Source organism: Cajanus cajan, chromosome 9 (assembly GCF_000230855.2).
Source record: "Cajanus cajan strain Asha chromosome 9, NIPB_CcT2T_4, whole genome shotgun sequence".
NCBI classification, from domain to species: Eukaryota; Viridiplantae; Streptophyta; class Magnoliopsida; order Fabales; family Fabaceae; genus Cajanus; species Cajanus cajan.
Window position 1 is genome coordinate 7,387,395 of NC_138525.1, and position 17,179 is coordinate 7,404,573.

Consider the following 17,179-nt stretch of genomic DNA (forward strand, 5'->3'; position numbering starts at 1 on the left):
CCATTAATTAAGGATTAGTCTGGTGTCCGGGCATTCCTTAATTAACACTAGTGCAAAAATTGGATTTAAAATCGGAGTTTTAAGATCGGTTACCTTGTAACCGATCTTAAAAGTGTCGCGGTGGCAATTTTGTAAATAATATGACACTTTTAAGATCGGTTCAAATTTAACCGATCTTAAAAGTACTTTTAAGATCGGTTATTTTATGACCGATCTTAAAAGGTATACATTTAAAATCGGTTCAAATATAACCGATTTTAAAAAGTATTTTTAAAATCAGTTACATTTTAACTGATTTTAAATCATGTCTTTTTTATTACTTTTAAAATCGGTTATAAAGAAACCGATTTTGTATACAACATTCAAAATCGGTTTCCTGGATAACCGATCTTAAAACGATAATCGATTTTCCTTTCTATGTTCCCTTTTACGTTTCAGCAATTTCGGCCTCACGTTTCAGCAATTTCGGCCTCCACTATCTCTGCTTTGTTCGTCCAGGTTCACAAAGAGGCAGCTGTCTGAAACTGTCCTGGATAACACTTGTAATCTCTCTGAATTCTCTGAAACCCTCCTAGCTCTTCCTCTCACTTCCTTCAATCCCCATTTCGCATTCGCACCGTCGCCTTCGCTTCTCTCCCAACCCCTAAACCTAACATCTCCGCACCCTGGCTCACCAAATCCCCCTCTCCCAAAACCCTCCCCGCCGACGACCCCCCTCCCCGCGCCGCCGCCAACAAGCCGCAGAACGCCGTCGAGAGAATCGTCCTCCGGCTACGCAACCTAGGTTTGCCCACGGAAGAAGACCAACAACAACAACAAGAAGAAGAAGAAGAAGAAGAAGAAAACGAATCTCCGGCGAGTAATCTGCCGCCGGTGACCGGAGATGAGAGGCTCGTCGAGCTGCTCCGGCGAGAGTGGGTTCGGCCGGACGCCGCGTTGGCGGCCGGGGACGACGAGGAGGGGGAGGGGACAATGCTGCCGTGGGAGAGGGAGGAGGAGAAGGAGGTGGTGGTGGTGAGTGATGGAGAAGAGGGTTTGAGGAGGTTGAGAAGAGAGGGGATGCGTGTGAGGGAGAGGGTTAGTGTCCCCAAGGCTGGACTCACTCAGGAGGTCATGGAGAAGATTCACAAGAGGTGGAGCAAGGAGGAGCTGGTGAGGCTCAAGTTTCATGAGGAGCTTGCAAGGGACATGAAGAAGGCTCATGACATTGTTGAGGTTCAATTTCTTGCACTTTCATGATAAACGCATAACATGGCTCTTGCAATTATTACTAGTTTGCAAATGATCCATGGACACCCTAGTGTCAATCTACACCTAGAAAGAGAGAGAAGAGTAAGAGAAGCTAGTATCTGATAAGTGATGTGATCTGATAAGAAGAGAGATATACAGATAAATGCATAGTGTTAGTTGAGTTTTCTTAGAATCAAGGTGTCAAAAAATATTACTCTTACTAGTTACTTCATTTCATTGTGAGAATTTTAAATCATTTTAACTTATGAGAGAAGTTTAAATCATATTATCTTTTTATTTTCTTTTCCTCTGATTACTTATTGAGAAGTTTCTCTAGATAGGACTTTGGTGAGTTGGAAGTTGCTTTGGAATGTGCATGTTTGTCTTCCATGTCAATGGAGTCAGTAGGTTGTTACATGCTACGTGATTCTGTGTATGTTGAATGTTTTGAATTTGTGTTGTGTTTGAGGAACACGTTGACTGATAGGATGTAGTGTGCAGCGTCGAACTGGAGGATTGGTTACGTGGAGGTCAGGAAGTGTTATGATGGTGTATCGTGGTATTGATTACCAAGGGCTTGACTCGCGGAAGGAAGTTGTTGAGAAGAAGAAAGGTGAGGGCTTTTTTGTGCCAGATGTATCGTCGGGAAGTTTGTTAAAAAGTGGAGACAGTAATGCAACCTCGTCTCTGGACAAGAGTGAGGTGGTTGTGAGGGAGCAAGAACAGCCTAAGAATGTGACAGAGGCGGAAGTAGAGTACAATGCACTGCTTGATGAATTAGGTCCTCGTTTTGTTGAATGGTGGGGCACGGGAATACTTCCTGTTGATGCTGATTTACTTCCCCGGACAGTTCCAGGTTACAAAACACCGTTTAGGCTTCTTCCTACAGGAATGCGTTCTCGGCTGACAAATGCAGAGATGACTAATTTAAGGAAGCTTGCAAAATCACTTCCTTGTCATTTTGCCTTAGGTAAGATTCATCTATTGCAAGATTTTGTTAAATTTATTTTTCTTTTTTACTTATACATGTTTTTTCTGAAACATAATGAAGGGAGAAATAGAAATCACCAAGGTCTGGCATGTGCTATCCTTAAGCTTTGGGAGAAAAGTTTAGTTGCTAAGATTGCTGTCAAACGTGGGATCCAGAACACGAACAATGAACTAATGTCTGAGGAGATTAAGGTTTGGTATTTGCAATTTCGCAATTATTTGCTTGTGCATTCATGCTTGTATCAAATATAGTGCATCGCATTCTCTAGAAGTGCTGACTGTTCAATTAAAAAATCACGATTGGATGTAAATTTATATTAATTTTTTTTGTTATAATCTGCTTGTCTTTTTAAGCTGCTGGCTATGTTATATTCAGTAAGTGTCACCACTCACTGCCAACCAGAATTATAATAATTTGTTTATGCATTTATCTTTGAGAGTTGGTTTTCCTTTTCTTATAATTTTATCAGCTAGGAATAATAATGTCTCACAATTAGCATGCCTTCTCCATTTTTAATTTTTACCCAAAACCTCATTCAACACTAGTTATTTTATTTTTTAATTTTATCTGAAAACAATTCTGTTACATTGAAGATATTAAACACGTTATCTGGGCTGGCTGCACTTAATGTGGTCAAATCTTCTTTTCTTTTTCTTTATCTGTGGTCATTTTATTGCTAAGACATGATAAGCTAAGAATAGAGAACTAGCTATTATTTCTTTCAATTTTAATTTCAGAAAAGTGATTTTTTCCCTGTTATGGTGCAGATGTTAACAGGAGGTACCTTGCTGCTAAGGAATAAATATTTCAGTTATATACCGTGGGAAAGACTTTGTTCCAACAAGTGTGGCTGCAGTTTTAGCTGAAAGAGAGGAATTGACAAAACAGGTACAGTAGAATACTTTCAAAATACTTTCTAAATTAACTCATATATTAGAAACAAACTTCTACCTTGTGTGAACAATTTTAAGAATAAAAAATTATAAAAAAAATTATAGCAGGTTTTGTAAGAGGAATTTAGTTATATGGGAGCTTAGGGAAGAGACAGATTTCCTATTGTCTAAGAAATGTTCCCATTTTGGTTAGTTAGTAAATAAAAGAAACAGATCATAAAATTAGAAAAAGAGAGAAAAATATAAATGTGATAAATAATTAATATGATTAAATAAGAAGATAAATAGAGAGAAAATAAAAAAAATCACTTAATTTATATTAACGGTTGGATTTTATATATCAATTCTTGTATGAATAAACAATTTAATAAATCCTTAAGAATATATGAATAAGGATAATAAGCTAATTACAAAAAAATATTACAAATAAACATACTTAATTTATTAGATAGGTAAATTGTTTAAAAATATCTAATTTCTTTTATTGATTATCATTACATTTGACTTTACACTAATCATGATGTCATTTTATCATTAGGGTCATGGAAGGATATCATATACTTAAGAGTTCAAAGATGAAGAAAAAAATGAGTTGGATCTCTCCTAAAGTAAGATTTTAATTCTAGCAATGATATTTTTTTTTAAGTAATTTAGTAATTTTTTTTAATTACTATTCTATTGAAATTGATTTTATATTCTTTTTGTAGTCTCATAAACAAAAAGGAAATTATGAGTGCGGATACTATGTAATGAAGACAATGCATACTATTATCGATTCACAAATAGTATCTAGGTGGACTGAAGTAAGTTTTACAATTTTGAAATTTTTTGTTTTAAGTTCTCATTCTATATATTTTATGAATTATTACTAATTATTTTAATTTTTCTTAACAGATATTTTTATAGATTGATCACCATTGCCGCTAGAAGACATAAACATCATTAGGGAGCAATGGGCCACATTTTTTATTGACCATTACTTTAACTGGTTTGGGCTTATGTTTTATAGTATTGCTTTAACTAGTTAGAACTTACATTTCATTGAGTAATGTAGTCCATTTATGTATTAGATGTATTTAAAACTATTCAATTATATATATATATGATTAACATTTATCATCTTGTCATTTGTATGCGATTTGTGCTTCATTGAGAAAATATTTTGAACTGTCTGGTTTTTCTGTAGGTTTTTTGTTCTGAGGCGCTCCCAAAACAAGTCAAATATACAAAAAAAAATCACTACTTTTAAGATCGGTTATGCTATAACCGATTTTAAAAGTAGACTTTTAAAATCGGTTGTTACATAACTGATTTTAAAAGTCTTGACTTTTAAGATCGGTTATAAAACAACCGATTTTAAAAGTCTTGACTTTTAAAATCGGTTATATAACAACCGATTTTAAAAGTAGACTTTTAAGATCGGTTGCTGTTATAACCGATTTTAAAAGTCAAGACTTTTAAGATCGGTTATAAATCAACCGATCTTAAAAGTCTACTTTTAAAATCGATTGATAACCGATCTTAAAAGTCTACCTTTTCAAAATCGGCTCTTTTAAGATCGGTTCCATAACCGATTTTAAAAGTCCAAAATAACCGATTTTAAAAGCCTTTTTTCCACTAGTGTAATGAGACTTTTAAAAGGATGTCTAAACCATAGGTCGCAAGATCAGAAATTTTCGGGTTGCGACAGCCACCAAGTAGCATCTAGGGTTATTTAGGTTTCATTTGAAGTGCATTTAGCTTGCATTACTCGGCCATGCACTCTCAAATGTAACCCTAAATGCATCATCCCTTCTATAAATACCCTAGACTAGCCTCCTTGTAAATACTTTGGATATTGAATATAGAGAGTGCCTTGTGCCTTTATATCTTTCCTTAGTCTTCTTGGCTAAATTCGGCCTAACATACCTATCTCCACCTTGAGAGAAAAATCCTAGAAGTGGTCTTCATCGCCCATGGAGTGAGCCAAACCTTAGAGTGTCCTCTCAAATCTTTCATCAAACACCTAACCTTCAACCTCCATTTCCATCATCCTTCCATAAACCATGTGTCTCTCTTGAAGAACTTGATCCAAGGAGTTAAGGTTTCCTCTACATTGATCATCACACACCCCATCCTTAGATCAGCTTTAATGATTTATTGATATATTATATCTAGCCCTTAATATAGAATCCAAATAACAATTCACAAATATTAATAAAAAGATTAATTTTTTTAAAGATCAATAAATATATCTTAAATTTTAATTTTTTTTTCAAAATTAACTCTAAATTAACGACACTTAATATATTTTTTAACATATTTTTATAAATACTTGTTCACTAATTACAAATTTATATTCCCTCATAAAATAACATATCACAATAAGTAAGCAATGAAATATTTTCACAATTTTTGCATTCCAATAACTTAAGAATGAGACTATTAGTATTTTTAAATACATGAGTTAAATGAATTACATTTGTTGAACTAAAAAAAATGTATTTAATAAGTATACTTTTGTTAAAAAAATATTGGAACATCATATATTGGTCTTACAAAAAGGGATCATTTAAAAAAAATAGTCCTATAATAAAACATGAGATAATAATTTATTAAATAAATGAAACATAAAATAACTAAAAATAAATGTCTAATATGTATTTAATTTAGGGGAGGGTTATTTTATGCTAGTAAATTAAATTTCTTATTTATGATAATAATATCATTTTATGCATATAAGAAAAACAATTTCCTCCAGGAGTCCAGTCCATGCTTTAGTATGCATGTACTTTTTGTCTATAAATTGATGTCTACTTTCTGTGAAACATCGGTACAAGAATTTAGCATTTATAAGTTTGTAAATATTTAAATAATAGTTATGAGAAAGAATGAGATAAAAATTATTGGGATTATGATTATGATCATGACAATGTTCTATTTCACTCAAGCTAAGAACAATCTTCCACTCGGGCAAGTTGAGCGAAACAATGATTCCTTTAGATCAATCATGTGTAAAATTCACTACATCAAAATTAATTTTTTTTGACAAATTAATTTATTATTTAACGGTCATATAAATGATCATTATTTTTTTTACCAGCATTTAAATAAAGGTTGGTGTATTCAGTGTCGCTAATACTATTACCGGCATTTATATAAAATGCTGGTAAAAAACTTATTTTTTTAGTGACAATTCTAGTAGTCATTTTAAAGGCTATTAAAAATTATTTTTTTTTTCAATTGTATCCTTTACTTTCTTATAATTTCCTTTTTTAAATTCATAACATATTTTTTTTATCTCATGTGGGATTTGTAAGATGAGGGTTATCTTTTATTTATATATTTTTTAATTTATAGAAATGTGAGATTTATAAGGTGAAAGTTGTTCTCTAATTATTTTATAACACTATTAAATTTGGTAATAATGGGTGATTTGATACCAATTTAGAATAGTGAATTAGGAATCAACCCTATAAAATGAACTTATAAAATGATAATTATTACTCACTTATATACTATTTAATTATTTTATCTCTAATCGATGTAGGACTTAAGTTTTTTCTAATAAATAATTGTCGCTAATACTAAACTTTAGTATAATATAAATACATTTTTAGTGACTATTATATATTAGTCATTAATATTTTTATATATGGCGGCAATTAAATTATTGTCATTAATAACAAATTTTGTTGTAGTGATTAGATGTGGAATAGGATGTAAAATTTATAAACCATATAAATTGTGTCTGAAACTTTGTCAAATACATTGCAATAGAAAGCCAATTGATACTGTCTACAATTGTATCATTAGTTGTGACTTGATAAAGTCTGCTAACATCAATATTGGTACAGTTTTAAAGGTTTTATAATTATTTTATTATATTATATTTTTCAACATGTTTTGATAATTGAGTTTACTTGTCAGGTGATCGTGGTCGTCTTTCAGCTCATGTGATGGATGCTTGTCTAAGAAAGTGTCAAAACAAATAATTAATAATATGTTGCAACGGATGCTTGTCTAAGAAAGTGTCAAAACAAATAATTAATAATATGTTGCAACAATGTTAAAGAAAAGATTGTTAGAGGAAACAATGTCCAGCCAATAAAGATGTTTGTTAAAATATTATTTGATCAATCTTGAGTCTAATTTGATGGCATACTTTTCTCTTATCACTTATCTTAAGGTCCAAGGCTCAACACTTAAAAGGTAAAATAATACTTTTGAAAATTTGCAATAAGTAAGATTTTTTTATTTATAAATATTTTCTTAATTATTTTCCTTTATTTTACTTATTGTTAGTCAAGTAGCCTCGTGTAACTTAAGAGGGGGGTGAATTAAGTTATCTAATTTTTCTTCTCTTTATTAGTTTTTCTAACTTTTTTCTTATAAAATCAATATCTTAAACAATTTGTATGTAATGATTCAAAAACTTCACAACAAAATTAAAAGTATAGGGATAGAGAATTGCAAACTTGATTTTATACTGGTTCGGCCAACCTTGCCTACATCCAGTCCTCAAGTCACCCACTTGAAATTTTTCACTATGCTTGTAACCTTTACAAGACTCAAATTCTCCAACACCTAGGAATTCTCTTTCCTCGTGTTGAGAATCACAGACCACCAAGGAGAACAACAATTTCCCCTTTACAGATCAATAGAAAAGATGAATGAAGTATAACAACTCTCTTTGAAGAGCGGATTTTACACTTGTTGATCTTAGTAGAACTCTTTAGATAATTTGCAAATGATTTTTTGGCCAAGTGATTGTAAAGATAGTTTTTCACAATTGAGTTCGTTACCTTTGTCTGAAAAATTATTAGTATTTATAGATGATTGTTTCATAGGTCATAACTTTTCGTGAAGAGTTGTGACTTTCTAAAATTTTCCAGAAAAATAGGCTCTAGTAATCGATTACAAGACTTGGTAATCGATTACAACGGTTTAGTTTCAAAATGATTGGAACGTTGTAAAGTTTAAATTCAAATTTTGAAATTTTCATCTTCTGGTAATCGATTACAGGGAATGGGTAATCGATTACCAGAGCACGTTTTAAAGAGTGACTTTAAACATATGAGATTCATCCTTTGGTAATCGATTACATGTAATGGTAATCGATTACCAGACTCTTAAAAACAATAATTGCCTTATTAAAACTTAAAATATTGAAAACCTTTATTTTCAAAACCTTATTAATATAAATCATATTTGGGTTTTCTTTGAAATTCTTTATTTTAAATGGCCAAGAACTTTATGCAATATTTCTAAAGATTTCTTTTTACATATTAAGCTAGGTTGACAAGACTTATCTAAAATATTTTGAGATTTTTGTTTCTTGGTCACCTTGCTTTAACTTGACCTCTTGTTTTCTTTAACTTCTTTGACATCATCAAAATCCTTTAGATACGTTCTTCCACACTTATGTTCCTTTCATACATTAACAAATATCCTTGCAAATCAAATTAATGATGATGACATGAATAAGTTATTAGGAAAATAAAAGAATATATATGAAAAAAATGTCAATAACCAAGATTTCAAGAGTTTTTTTAAAAAATTGTATGAGCACCGATACACACTTCACAAAAATCTAACTTTATTATTTCTTTTAATAAAAATACTCACCTTGTATAACATTAAGTCTAACAAATTGCATTTTAATGAGAAAAATGAGAAATTCAAGTAAAATAGTCTTTAGCACAAGTATCAATGTAGAAATTAATTTAAATTTGAGTTGCATGTCTTTATGAATTATTAGCAACTTTACTCCATTAATTAACTATTCCATTTAATATATCAATAAATAAATTATATTTAACAAACATAACATTCAAACATGTGGCTCACACGACTGCATGAAACAACTGATACAAAGTTGTTTCATTTTAATTATAATATCATCAAGTTTTAATATTAAATATTCAATTGTGTAAAGACTTAGCAAGTCACCACACTTATTATAATTCAACAACAATATAGTGAAAGCAAAAGCATCAAACACCTACCTAGGTTATGATGTAATAATGATGTAATAAGTAGGTAAATCTCATGTACAAAATTATATACGAAGGAAATAAAACTACAATTGTTACTATACATATATACTACATACAAAATAAATGGTCAATGTATATAAAATAAACCTAGTCGTTAATCAAGCATATATACAAGATCTAGCTACAGTAAAATAGCAAACAACCAAAAATGAAGCAATCTCTAGCATGACTCACCACCAATTGCACAAATTATCATGTTAATCTTATTCTACTCTTATACCAAATATGATGATTATAGTTTCAACCACAAGGAAAACACAAGGTAAACTTGTAAAAATACAGGTTCAAAACTAAGCATTTTTCAGTGATACAACACAATTAATTCATAACAACACCATCACACCACAATACAAAAACTCGCAACACCACAACAATCTCAATGCAAATAGCTTAATCAACTTCAACATATTCAACACAACAACATGTATAATTACATCTAATGCATTTTCATGCAAACCATCTATGGAGATCTCCTACAATAGGGTTGAGCAATTTAAGTGGTTAGACTCTACTGAACCATAACGGATGACCTATCTCAACCAAGTTAGCTAACAACTCAACTTGATTTCTCAAGTTCGCCACTTAAACTATGAAGTCTAATACTATTGTTAAGGTAGAACAATTTGGGTATAAGTCTACCACGAATTAGCTTGCATCATAAAGCCACTTGTAGAATTAGTCCATCGACTACCTTCCAAGTATTATGTGCCTTTGATATTAGGTTAAAAACTAAGTCCTGACTCGGTACTTTACTCAATTGGTCACTTTATACATGTATGATTTGACCTTAATCACACACAGATACCACATAAATCTTATAAGAGACAATTTACAATTTATCATTTAGTAGTCAACTCACATAGTAAAGGTTTTTCAACACTTGGACTCTTAGAGCACCACATCTCATATTCACATAATGAGATATTTAGTTTTTAAAGTCATCACTTACTCTCCTCTAGTTTTACGTATCTTAAATAGAACATGCATTTCAACCGCCTACCTAACAGCTCAATAACTTAGCAGCTTGAACAACTTAACAACATACAACTTTACAACTCAAAATCATTCAACTCACAACATTACAAAATGAATCATTAATTATCCATCAACTTTCAACATATAGATTCTCTATCATACATCATCACTTGTACAAACTCATTTATCATCATCCAACTATTCAAACCACTTAAAACAATCAACTTTCATCATGCAACTTACGCCCAACGCCACTCATAGGATGCCTGGAACCATTAAGGTAGTGGGCTTCTTGTCTCGCTCACGTCTAACACCAAACTACTTGCGCCTGACGTGGTTAAAGTAGAGAGTATCCCACTCTCTCATTCTTAGCATGACAACACCCATGCCCGACCAAACAAAGGGTTGTTGCTTGACTCACGTCTGATGTCACTCCATTAGCACCTGACATGAATCCAAGCAAAGATGAGTCTCTCTCCTCACATCTAACGTGATTCTAACTTGGGATGATTCTTTCTCCTTACTTTCGACGTCATCGGTCCTACGCTCAGCGTGAGTAAGACAAAGATCCTCTTTGGAGTCACGTTTGGCACCTTAAAGGTGTGCCCAACATGATATCAATTTTCACACTTATGCATAACCAAATTTCACCTAATCCACTTGAAAATCAACCATTCCAACCACATGCATTACCCAAACCAACATCTATGCATTCCAAACAACTTGTTCCTTTGTCAGGTAACTTATCCTATTTAACACTTCTCTTGGGCTGCAAGTCTTCTTGGTTCTTGCTACAGATCTCCTTGACTCCTTTCCTGGTCGGGAGGGTACCTACAAAGGTAGTCCGACGCTCAAGTAAGTATTTGGTTCAGAGCAATAAATGTAACAATACTGAATGATTATCATACATTTTCCTATCCCATTAAAGTGTATTTATAGTGACGTATTTGGGCTTGATGGACCTTTTGCTTTGGAAAATGGGTAATTAAGGTTTCTAAGTCTTAATTTGATCCTAATGTTGAATTGACGTGGATATTACCATTTAGTTTTCCTTCAAGTAACTTATGGTCCTTTTCACAGTGTCGGATACCCCTCCGACTGACCTTTGGGCCAAAGGGGTATTTGGCCTGGCTCTCGACCGAATCTCCTTCACATTCGTTAAGGCATCTCGGTTCTCCCTTTAGTGGGTGTTTCTTACTCGGCCTATGATAAAACCGAATGCAGGTGTTTGGTCTTGGTTTGGGGTTTCCCTTAGTGCCCTTTGGCCTGGCGAGGGGCCGAACAAGGTGTTTGTTTTAGGTGGTGGCCGAATGGGGTTTTCGGAGGTGGAATTTTCCCTTTCCTATACACAACTCAAAATCATTTTAATACAATAAGTGCAACCATCATAATCCATAAATCATTATGTCCCACTTTTTAGCAACCTCAAGGAAAGCCCACAACTTATCAACCTATGAATAGCTTGCAAAGAAACTCTACCATACTCACAACCACCACATGATTTTGAGTTCAATTGACACACAATTAAACAACCCAAGGTAATATAACTTACATGCATCATCAAGAAATTCAACACAAGCTTCCCTTACCTTTCATAGAATCGTATCAACAAGAGGAGAAGGGAAAGAAACTTCGTACATGATCTTCCACTCAACTACCTTGAATTAGCTACAAGGAGGAATAGAATGGTTTCTAAGATAGAGAAGAAAAGGTAAGAGGTCTACGCTAGTTTAGAGAACTTTTCACTAGTTTATCTCTAAAATCTTGAAAACTTAAGCTAAAAGACTTGAACTTAAGAAAATCTTTTTTATACCTTCTTGAGATGACTCCATTTATCTAAGTTTCAGTTATTCAAGGACTAACTTACTTTTAGGTTTCTCAATGACGACTAACATCAAAACAAAAAATATTCAAATAATTAATAAACAATCATACAAATTATGTTAAATAATCATAAGAGAAAGTTTTGTCGCCCATAAGTGATCTTATCTAGTTCAAGTAGGATCTTTTCCACCAAAAACTATGAAAAAATATTAAGTATTGCATTATAAGATTGTATTTATTTATTATATATGTGCATATTTTATATATATATATATATATATATATATATATATATATATATTATCGAAATTAATGGTCATATATAGTCGGTATAAAAAAAATTATATTCTCAATTAATAAAAAGTCATGATTTTGATTACTTTTATGATAATTACTTTAAAAGTCAACAAACTCACTACAATAGTTATGATTGGATGATCGTGGAAAACTAATTTACATAGTCCGTAACCTTTTTTTCTCTCACATGCATATATATATATATATATAGGGAGATATATCACATGACATTAATGTAACTTTAAGAATTATTATATCATTCAATAACTTTTCATTGAATAGTAACTTTAAGAATTATTACATCATTAAATAACTTTTCATTGGATAGTATTCTCAAAATTCACTGTTAAATAAAACTTTATTTCACTTAGATCATATATATATATATATATATATATATATATATATATATATATATTTAATTAATAAAAAAATTATTAAACATCTCATCCATATAAATCAAATTTAACGTAATACGTATTTATGAAAATATTCAAAAATATGAATAGTTTGGTATTTTTAGTGTTGTTCAATTTTAATAAAATTTGAGATATGTGTTATGTATCGGCTTGTTAGGTGATTACATTTTACAGTTCAACAACTAGCCACGAAAAGCATAATCTAATTACTTAGATTAACATATCAGCAACTCCTAGATATACATGCAACAATTCTTACATATGTATAGAAAATATGTTCTAAAAATCATAAAATTTCCTTCTTGAAACTACACCTCAAAATCTTGTAGATACATATATACACATATCTATAGTAATCCCAAGTGACACAACATGTAATCAACTAGTGGTATACAACCACCATTTCACAACATTACAACATGTTCAACTTTCAACACAACCAAGCAATCCATCAACATGTCAACATTTTTCTACTTGGACAACACAACAACATTGCAACTTATCTAAACAACATAACATATGAATAACAAAACAAAATCTACACATCATATGTATAACATAAATATTATATGCATTGCCATGCATTTAACTAAAAGTCACACAAGTGAGCAATTGATGTAGTTTGACCTTACCGAATCAACTAACAATGTGATTTTTTTATATAACTAAATCAACAACTAATTTAGATAAAATCCATAATAATAATAATACATATATATATATATATATAGATTAATTATAAAACTGGAGTTTCGTATCATTTTTATTTTTTCATTAATTTGGTTAACATTTAAATCGAAGAAGTTCTTACAAATTTACCGCTCTTTTTCTCTCTCTTTTTCTGCAAGACATATCACCTGTATAATTTTCTTGGCATACGATTTAATAATATAGTAATAATATAAAAAATATTTAAATACTACTCAGAATAATATTATTTTAAAACAGTATAACGATTGCAGTAATTAATTAATATATTTAAACAACATTGACATTGAACTTTGAGAAATAAGATATATCACGTTTACAATACACAATTAAATATAAGAGTAACATATTCTTATTCTAAATAATTTTATTGCTAACATATTCTCATTTATTTATAATTGAAATATGATAGTAATTTACATCAAGATATTAAAATACAAGTCTATTTATTTTAGAATTATCACCGCAATTTAAATTTAAAAAAAAAAAAATAGATTTCAATCTCTCTCCTCTTTCCTTCAAAAGAAAAATTAATTTTACCCTCCTCTCTCCTAAAAAAAATTTCAAAGAAAAAAAAAATTATGCGGTTTCTGCTCTCACATCTACAGCACTCGCTAGACACATTCACAGCCTAAACCTCCGAGTTGTCCGATTTGTGTGGCACTTCCCAGCGGCATGAATGTGTCTCAACTAAAACCACAAACACCCGACCCAACCATGGATGAACCCACATTGCTATTCCATGACACAGAACTGGACCTCAGCTTCACCTGCACCACCTATACCAGCAATTTCACCCTTAGCTTCAACTATTGCCTCTTCACTGCCTAAACAAAGTTATAAAATATACTTAACAATGTGACACCCTCTACCCCATCATCAATTCACAATTAAATAATAAGAAAGATTTCTTTTTTTTTTTCTTTTTGGGTAAATAAAATCTTTCATAGTTTAATAACATCTTTCATGTATAAAACAATTGTTTCAAATATTATAAGGTAGAAGATTCACATTCGTAACTCATCAATCATAAAAAGTCAACATATAAGTATTAAGATTCAAGAAATCATATAAAGGAAAATATAGATTAATTCCAGCAAAGGTGGCAGAGCCTCCTAGTTAAGAATTAATTTATAACTTTGAAATCATATAATAAAATAGTATAATAAAGATGTACATTTTGGTCTTTTCTCAGGAACGTTCAAAATTACATAAGAAGAGAAAATTAAAGCTTTTTAATATAATAACATCCAAAATAAACCTAGCTATGCCCGACGTCACATCCTATCAGAGCATGCCCCACTGAAGCCTTTAAGCCTCATCACCAACATCCCCATGATGCTGATCATCTGCAACATAATTTAAAACATATACAAAAATAACAAGGGAGTGAGAAACATCTCACTCAGTTTCAGGTGAAGAATAAAGGTTAGATAGCACCCACACACACAACAAATATAAGTCGCATGTAAACAATACACATACATCATCAATATTACAAATACATTCATTTATCATGCAATGATGTCATGGACTCATCTTATAAATGCATGCATGTGGCGCCATACGGAAGTTTCACATACCATCACTGGTGACCCAAAGGTACACCTGGTTACATCACTGGTGACCCTAAGGTACACCTGGTTACATCACTGGTGACCCTAAGGTACACCTGGTTACAAGTTACATCACTGGTGACCCTAAGGTACACCTTGTTAGCATGTTACATCACTGGTGACCCTAAGGTACACCTTGTTAGCATGTTACATCACTGGTATGCGGCCTCAGCGGCACACCTGGAATAATATATGCGTATGATGCATGCCATACCATCATAATCTCATTGACTCAATATTTAACTTGTTACATAATTTCATTTATTACATCATGTCCTCATTTGTCATAGTCTCATAATCACATGTCTCAATAGTCCATTCATATGTCTCATGTCATTTGTCCATATTTCACAAGGTCGTGTCATCAATACTCCTCATAAGGTCCGCATAGGTATTCACAGAGATTCAGAGAGCATTCTTATTCATATTAAAACTCATGTATTATTAACATTAATTTCATATTCATTTATTACTTCAACAAAGAAAAAGGTAGAATAAATAGAAAATCAGACAGAACAACGGCACTTTCAACAAAAGCAAAGTAGAGTAAATAGAAATTTAGACAGAACAACGGCACCTTCAACAAAAAGCAAAGTAGAGTAAATAGAAATTAAACAGAATAACGACAAAGGATTGGGGGCCAATCCGACAAACAACTATCCAACAATTATCCCCACACCCCTGAACGAGGTTCTCACTCCCCCCCTTACCTGGATAGGCGGAGTTGGAACTTGGGCAGGGTCTCCTCCTCTGGATCCCCTTTTTCTTCCCCTCTCTCTCTTTTTCTTTCTCTCTCTCCCTCTCTCTCCTCTTTCTCTCTCTCCTCTTTCTCTCTCTAAGATTATCACTTCTTGCTCAATATAAATTTTTCACCCCCCTGCCCCTATTTATAGGCCTCCTGGCGCAACCGGAACGGCCGTACTGATTTCGGAACGGCCCGTTCCGGATCCTTCAAACGTGGGCAAATTTCTCAACTGGAACGGCCCGTTCCAAAACCGGAACGCCCGTTCCCAAAAAGCAGAACGGCCCGTTCTGAAACCAGAACGGCCCGTTCTCAAACTCAGCAGAACAGCCCGTTCTCCCTCCGAAACGGCCCGTTCTCCTTGTTGGAACGGCCCGTTCTGGGCCCGTTCCCAACCTAAAATTTTAGCTTATTTTAAATGCTCAGAACGGCCCGTTCCACTTTCGGAACAGCCCGTTCCGAGTTACTCAAATACCCCTAATACCTTTATAAAATTACGAAAATGCCATCAATAATTACGAAAATGCCATTATTAATAAAAAATATCCTTTTAAGGAAATTGGGGTGTTACAATTCTCCCCTCCTTTTAGAAATTTCGTCCCCGAAATTTACCTGAAAACAAAAATAGATAAGTTTCTCGCATCTTGCTTTCTAACTCCCATGTAGCACTTTCTTCAAAATTTCCTTATTGATGTACAACTCTATCAATCTCTCCAAGAAATGTTTAATGTTAATAAGTTCAAGGTGAGCAGACCTGGTAAGCCTATCCATTAATCCAAATAAGATCAAATTTCTTAAGAATATCATACATAACTACAACTAAATCCATAGATACAGAATCTTATTTTCAAATTAGAACGTCTAAAGGTTGTATTAAATCTGAAAGTTTTTGGTGTTCTACCTTAGCTTTCTAACATACTAAGCAAGCATACACAAATTCCTCCACTTCCTCCGTCATCTTAGGCCACCAAAACATCTTCTTAAGATATTGATACATCTTAAGAACTCCTAGATGAATACTAAGACTGCTCTTATGACCTTCTTCCAAGATTGCTCTCTTAAGTTCTGGCACATTTGGAATATACAACCCATCCTTAAATCTCAACACTCCATCCACTCCAAATTTAAACTTACTTTCTACACCTTGATTCAACTTCTCTACTTCTCTTTAGACCATCATGTTTCCGCTGCGCCACTCTGATACATTTCAGTAACTCTTAAATAAATGCTAAAAATATTCTTATGTTCTTTCTCTAAGATCATCTTCCTTAATTTTGGGTTTACTAGGCACATAGATTATATCCTTGTATCCCGAAACACCATCAACTTCCACTTGTAAAAGGCTATTTATATTCCTACCAATCTTTTTCACTTGGGTCACTAAGAAAGAATCTAACTCCTGAGTCTTCTAATCTCATTATTAATCCTTTCAACATATTCAATTCA

At 32.4% G+C, this 17,179-nt stretch overlaps 1 long non-coding RNA gene and 1 pseudogene across 2 annotated transcripts; one reads left to right on the plus strand and one right to left on the minus strand.

Annotated features, from left to right (window-relative positions):
- Positions 1-564: 564 nt before the first annotated feature.
- On the plus strand, positions 565-4,233 carry LOC145951909 (CRM-domain containing factor CFM2, chloroplastic-like; annotated as a pseudogene). Its single transcript, XR_014429837.1, has 7 exons — positions 565-1,215; positions 1,732-2,200; positions 2,282-2,412; positions 2,989-3,109; positions 3,653-3,722; positions 3,822-3,917; positions 4,009-4,233. The product of XR_014429837.1 is annotated as a CRM-domain containing factor CFM2, chloroplastic-like (transcript).
- A 10,272-nt stretch (positions 4,234-14,505) lies between these two features.
- On the minus strand, positions 14,506-15,770 carry LOC145951727 (uncharacterized). Its single transcript, XR_014429610.1, has 2 exons — positions 15,702-15,770; positions 14,506-14,724 (listed from the first exon to the last, which is right to left on the minus strand). It is a non-coding gene; the product is annotated as an uncharacterized LOC145951727 (long non-coding RNA).
- Positions 15,771-17,179: the final 1,409 nt, after the last annotated feature.